Source organism: Elephantulus edwardii, unplaced genomic scaffold, assembly GCF_000299155.1.
Source record: "Elephantulus edwardii isolate Elephantulus edwardi_28Jun2011 unplaced genomic scaffold, EleEdw1.0 scaffold00028, whole genome shotgun sequence".
NCBI classification, from domain to species: domain Eukaryota; kingdom Metazoa; phylum Chordata; class Mammalia; order Macroscelidea; family Macroscelididae; genus Elephantulus; species Elephantulus edwardii.
The window spans coordinates 8945065-8951615 of record NW_006399778.1 but is presented as its reverse complement, the minus strand read 5'-3'; the positions used below and the strand labels follow the sequence as shown (position 1 = coordinate 8951615).

At 43.6% G+C, this 6551-nt stretch overlaps 1 pseudogene; it reads right to left on the bottom strand.

Annotated features, from left to right (window-relative positions):
* LOC102875610 overlaps positions 1–6551 on the bottom strand; it is a 49125-nt pseudogene that overhangs the window by 7846 nt on the left and 34728 nt on the right.

The window sequence follows — 6551 nt, the reverse complement described above, 5'->3', positions numbered from 1 at the left end:
AGTGCAGCAATGAATGAATGGAAATCCAAAATCTCTGTAAATGCTCATTAAAATTATTTAAAAAAAAAGAATTGATGCTTTTAAGCTGTGGTGTTGGAGAAGAGCACTGAACATCCCATGGACGGCCAAAAGAACAAACAAGTATGTCTTGGAGGGGGTGCAGCCAGAGTGCTCTTTGGAGGCAAATACGGTAAGTCTTCACCTCACATACTTCAGGCATGGTGATAGGAGGGGCTATTTCTTAGAGAGGGAGATGATCCTTGGAAAGGGAGAGTGTCAGCGAAGGAGAGGTAAACCCTGGACCAAGTGGTCTGACACGGTGACTGCTGCATGGCTCTAATGTGTCAGGAAGTGTGAGGATGACACAGGATAGGACAGGGTTCAGATCTGTTCTTCATAGGGTTGCTGAGGGTCGTACTTGACTGGATGGCACCTAACAATAACAGCCACCACTAAGACTCCTTTCTACAGTCATACAAATGCCACAATCTTTTTCTCATCAAGATGAAAATAAAACCTTCAATCAGTCCATCTTCTAGAAGCATGGTCCTCAACCAAAGCAGATAAATGTGCACCCCTAACATCTTGGGGTACAGGGGCTAAATCATAAGTTGAGATTCTCCCTCTTATCTGCCACTTGATTATGCTCAGCTCTTGATCAAGTTACACCTGCAGCTCAGGGTAACTGCATCCCCAGGAGGAGGATAAATTGTGCACCAGCCCAACGAAAAAGAAGTTGCCAAATCAACTGAGGAGGCCACTGACCACATTTAAAAGTGCCTCCATATCAAAATCATATTGTCCCTTTGACATGAGGAGTGGTTGGAAGAGAAACTCACTTCGCCAAAGGACTCAAGACACAGTGATCTGAAGCCTCACCTGACGCGGCTCGGGCAGTGTGGGCCAGCGGTCTGGTATACCTTCCTGTCAGCCATAAGCTGATAGGGCCAGTCAGACTTGGGCTTAAATTCCAGGAAGGCCACGTAGTGGTGAGGCGACTCACAGCAAATGTGGCGCTTCTTTGAGCCTGTGTTGTTCTCACTTCTCCCTAATTATGAATTGGAGACAATGATGAGAATTTAAACGAGATAATCAAGGGATCATGTCTAAACTAGTTCTAAGCTTACTGAATGGTATTCTCTTTTGAAAGAGGTTATTGAATGTTTCTTTGGGGCTAGGAGCACTTGAACCCTTCAAAGAAATCACAGATGCTCTCTTACCTACCACATTTCTTGCAACAGCTCCACTAAACAGGCATCACCACTCCCATGTCGTTGTTGTTAAGTGTGGTCGAGTCGTGGACGACTCATAGCAATCCTAAGAATGAAAGCTCTGGACACTTGTATAACTTTCATCGTTTCTCCATGTTCATAGAGTTTCTGGAGGCAAGCTATTTTGGAAGTGGATGCCACTCCTATTTCCAAGCTTGTTTTAATCGGGGAAATCCACCAAGCACTGTGCACCATGGGTAACCATTATCACATTTGATACATCACTGTCACAGTGTTCAGCTTCACAGCAACCACAAGTTATTCCGGTCATACAGATATAAAAATCAAGACTCAGAGAAGCAAAGCAATTTGCCCAGACCTCACTTTGAGTCAGAAGCCAACTGGAGCTGCAACTTCTGGTCAATGCTCTCTTCAGGGTCAATCCCCTCTGGCCCTAGATGGCTTCTAGCGTCCGGTTGAGTACAGAAGTCACCATGTTCTGACTCCAGGCCTCCCAATTTCTCTTTCGTCTCAGGGAGACTTTTCCTGTGCCATTCAAGGGGAGCTCAGCTAGAAATATGAGGAGACAGCGCCCTCCAGTGGCTCCTGTGCAATAGTGTTGTTGTTATGTACCATCAAGTTGGAACCCACCCACAGAGGAACGTCCAAGTTGGTTTAAGTGGCAGTAAATTGCTCGGGAGGATTCTGCCCATCTTTCTCCCATAGAACAGCTGGTGGATTCGAACCACATACCTTTGGGTTAGCAGCACAATTCCTTACCACTATGCCACCAGACTAGATGGTACTTAACAAATGGTGACAGCTCACCCAGTCACAGCCCTAGTCCCCTTTGTAAGCCTATCAGCAGAGTTTACCAGGACTACCCTCAGCCTCCTGGAACTACAGAAGCACAAGGACAGATGGAAGCGGAAGTGACAGACAGGCACTCAAGTTCCTGATGGCTGTGTGATCTTGGGTTCTGTAACCTCTTCACTCCCCCACACAATCCCAGTTCACTCTTCTATGAAATGAGGAAAATAGTAATTCAAGCTGCACTGAAGGCATTGGCAAAAAAAATAGGGCTGCAGGAATCAATGGTATACTAACTGACATGTTTCAACTTACAGATGTTGCAGCCCTGGATGTGCTCACAAGTTTATGCCAAGAAATTTTGAAGACAGCTACCTCATTGGAAGAGTTCCATTGTTCTCATTAAGAAAGGTGATCTAATAGGATGTGGAAATTATCAAACAATTTAATTACTGTCACATATAATCAAAATACTGAAGATCATCCAAAAAGTATTAAAGCAGTACATTAACAGAGAGCTTCCAGAAGTTCAAGCGGGGTTTAGAAGAGGCCATAGCATCAATAATATCACTGCTGATGTTAGATGGAACTTGGCAAAAAGCATAGAATAGCAGAAGAATGTCTATATGTGTTGTAATGACTATGTAAAGACATTTAACTGTGTTGATAATAGCAAACTATGGTTAACATGGAGAAGAATGGGAATCCCAGAACATTTAATCAAGATCATATAAAACCTACATACATGTAGACCAAGAAGCTATTATCAAAGCAAGGGAACACTGCATGGTTCAAAATAAAGAAAGATAAGCATCAGGGCTGTATCCTTTCCCCATTCTTATTCAACCTGTATGCCGAATAAATAATTTGAGAAGCTAGATTCTAAAAAGAAAAATGTGACATCAGGATAAGAGAAAGACTCATCAATAATATGCATTATGCAGATGACACAACGTTGCTTGCTGAAAGTAAGGAAAACTTGAAATGATTGCTACAGAGGATCAATACGGATTACATCTCAATATCAAGAAGACAAAAATTCTCACCACTGGGCCAACAGCAACATCATGATAGATGGAGAAAAGATTGAAATTGTCAACAAATTCATCACACTTGGATCTATAATCAGCAGCCTTGGTACCAACAGTCAAGAAATCAAGAGACATATTGCATTAGGAACGTCTGCTATCAAAGACCTTTCCAAGTTACTGAAGAGCCATGATGCCAGTTTGAACACTGAGGTGCACCTGATTCAGGCTACAGTCTTTTCAATCACTTGCTATGCATCTGAGAGCTGGACAATGAATAAAGACGACAGAAGAAAAATTTATGTCTTTGAATTGTAGTGTTGGAGATGGGTACTGAATATCCTTTGAACTGCCAAAAGAACAGATATGTCCTGGAGAAAGTATAGCCAGAGTGATCCTTATAAGCAGGATGGCAAAGCTTCATCTCATGTAATTTGGGAGTGTTGCTAGAAGAGAAAGGGACCATCATGCTCGGAAAGATAGAAGATGAGCCGAAGAGAGGAGAGAGCGGTGAAGTAACAGTGACTGCAGCAATGAGCTCAGGTATGTCAGAGGACAGGTCAGGATTCAGATCTGTTGTTCATATGGTCTCTGTGAGTTATACTTAATTCATGGAACATAATAACCCCACCACTATGTAGCCACCACCTGTCAGTTTGTCATACTGTGCTGACTGAGTTGTGTGTTACTGTAACGTTGGAAATATTAATCACTGGTATTTCAAACACCAGCAGAGTCACTTCAGTAGGCCGGTTTTGGCATAGTTTCAAGATTAAGAAAGACTAGGAAGAAAGGCCTGGTGATCTGCTTTCAAAGATTAGCCAATAAAAGCAATGGATCCCTAATTTGAAGGTACAATCAATACATTTGGTACCAGCAGTCAGGAGATCAGAAGATGTATTGCACTGGGCAAATCTGCAGTCAGAGACGTCTCCAGGTTATTGAGGAGTAATGACATTAATTTGAGGACTATGGCGCAGGAGAGAGAGACCCCAGATGAGATGGATTGATGTAGTAAATGGGGTGATGGGGGTTGGTGTATCCAAGTCTGTGAGACTGGCTCAGGACAGGGAAGGGTTCAGAGCTGCTATACATAGGGTTCCTATACTTCACAGGCAACTCAATGGCATAACAACAATAACATACTATGACAGGTTTGGAAGCAGGAGTGACATCCACTTCCTAAATAACATGCCTCAGAAACTCTATGAACTTTAATAAATGTCAGTAGTTGTTAGAGGAGCTTCAGGCCTTTTATTCATAGGGCCACTGTGAATAGTGCTTGACTCAAAGGCAATCAGCAGCAATGGTGCACCTTATTAGGCCATCGTATTTTCAATCACTTGCTATGCTTCTGAGAGCTGAACAATGACTAAGGATGACAGAAGAAGAATTGATGTCTTTGAACTGTGGTTTTGGAGAATACAGAACATCCCATGGACTATCAAAAGAACAAACAATATGTCTAGAAGGTAGAGCCAGAGTGCTCTTGGAGACAAAGGTGATAACATTTCATATTATACTTTAGTCATGTTGCTAGGAGAGGCTATTCTTCAGAGAAGGACATCACACTTGGGAAGGTTGAGAGACGGCAAAAGAGAAAAGGATCAGGAGGAGTGACACAGTGACTGCAGCAATAGGCTCAAGTATGTCAGAGATGGTAAGGATGGCACAGGATAGGACAGGGTTCATATCTTTTGTTCATAAGGTCACTAGGAGTCATATTCAATTTGAGGGCACCTAACAACAATAATCACAACAATGGACTCAAGCACGTTTACGATCATGAAGAGATGGCAGGGGACCAGACAACATTTTGTTCTGTTGTGCAGAGAGTTGAAATAACCATCTCAAAGCACTCTGTTCCCCTAATGGCCCCTGACACTTCATGCTTTCGAGCCTCAACCCACCCATTGACCCATCTGCCCTGAAAGACCCTCTCTGACCATTCCCTTGCAAGTCCTCCATGATCCCTTCCCCCAAAACTGCCCTTGAGGAGTCAAGCACACAGTGTCTCAAGGAAATAATTATTGCAACTAACATCTCTTTGTTGTTATTGTTGTTGTTAAGTGTGTCAAGTCGCAGGTGACTCATAGTGACCCTATGAAGGAGAGTCCTCAACGTTTGGGTGTCTCTCATCCTCTCTCCAGGTTCATAGGGTTTCTGGAGGAAAGCTCTTATGGGAGGGGATACCACTCCTCCTTCCAGGCTAACATATCCTTAGAGTTTGCCAAACTTCCAGGTGCTTCCCACCTATTGGGAGCTCTGATAGCCCAGTAGTAAGAAGCTGCACTGCAATCCCAAAGGCACAGGGTTTGAATCCACCATATGTTCCTTGGGAGGAGGAAGGGCAATCTCCTCTCATGCAATTTACTGTCTCTGAAAACACAAGGGGATTTACTCTCTATTGACTCCATTAAATAGCTTAGCAAACTGAGGCACAGAGATTGGATAGCTGTCTGACCTCTTTTCCTCCACATTGGCCGTTCTGTTTACAGATGCTAGGAGTTCCTAACACAGTGCAGATGGGCTAAGCTAGAGGAGGGCATTCTGGGTCTGAAATTGAGGGTAAGTAGTAAAGGCATGTGGTTATTCACTCATTTAAGCCCCTCAGGTTGGAACCAATCCAGAACTGACCCCCCAGTGGGTTTTCAGGGGCTGTGAATGACACAGGAGGAGATTATTTATCTTTCTCCTGTGAAATAACTGGTGGATTCTAACGTCCTGCCATTGGGTTGTCAGTAAAACCCTTTGCCTACTGAGCAGGGAGGTATAAACGTCTTCATATGTTCACTGGTCAGAACTGGGGGTACTAGAGTGCACAGGAAAAGTCACCGATGTTATTGCTAGCCATGCAATACACAGCTTCCAAAAACCTGCTGGAGGGTCAGCAAAGAGTTTATCTGACTTGATGGCAAAGAGAATCTTTTTAAAAATAGCAATGAGAGCACTGTCTCACAAGAGAGCTATCCTTAGAAGCCAGGATGGCTCATAGTGTGTCTTACATGCTTTGGACATGTTATTAGAGGGAACCCTGGAGAAACTCATCACGCCTGACAGAGGGTTAGTGAGTAAGAGAAAGATCATCAGTGAGGTGGCTTGACACGGTGGCTGCAGCAAGAGACTCAAGCACGGCCATGATTACAAGGACAACACAGGACCGAGTGAGGCGGTGTTTCTTTCTGTTGCACGTAAGAAAGGTAACTCAAGGCTGAGTGAAATATCTCAGTCGCAAAAGGACAAATATTGCATGGTGCCACTGTTGTAAAATGGGATTGATATCAGGGTTGGGGTAAGACTGAGAAAAACTGGATAAATTGTGTATACTGCACTGAAACAGATGAGGGACTGAATAATTTAAAAGCGATGTAGGATAGGGTATTACGGTTATCACAAGAGTACGCAATTAAGGTTCCATAGTGGAATGTACTTGGGGCCGTTGGAGGGGTTGGGGGGGGGATTGTGTACCAGGGAGGGAGTCTTTCTTTTACTTTTGAAAGAG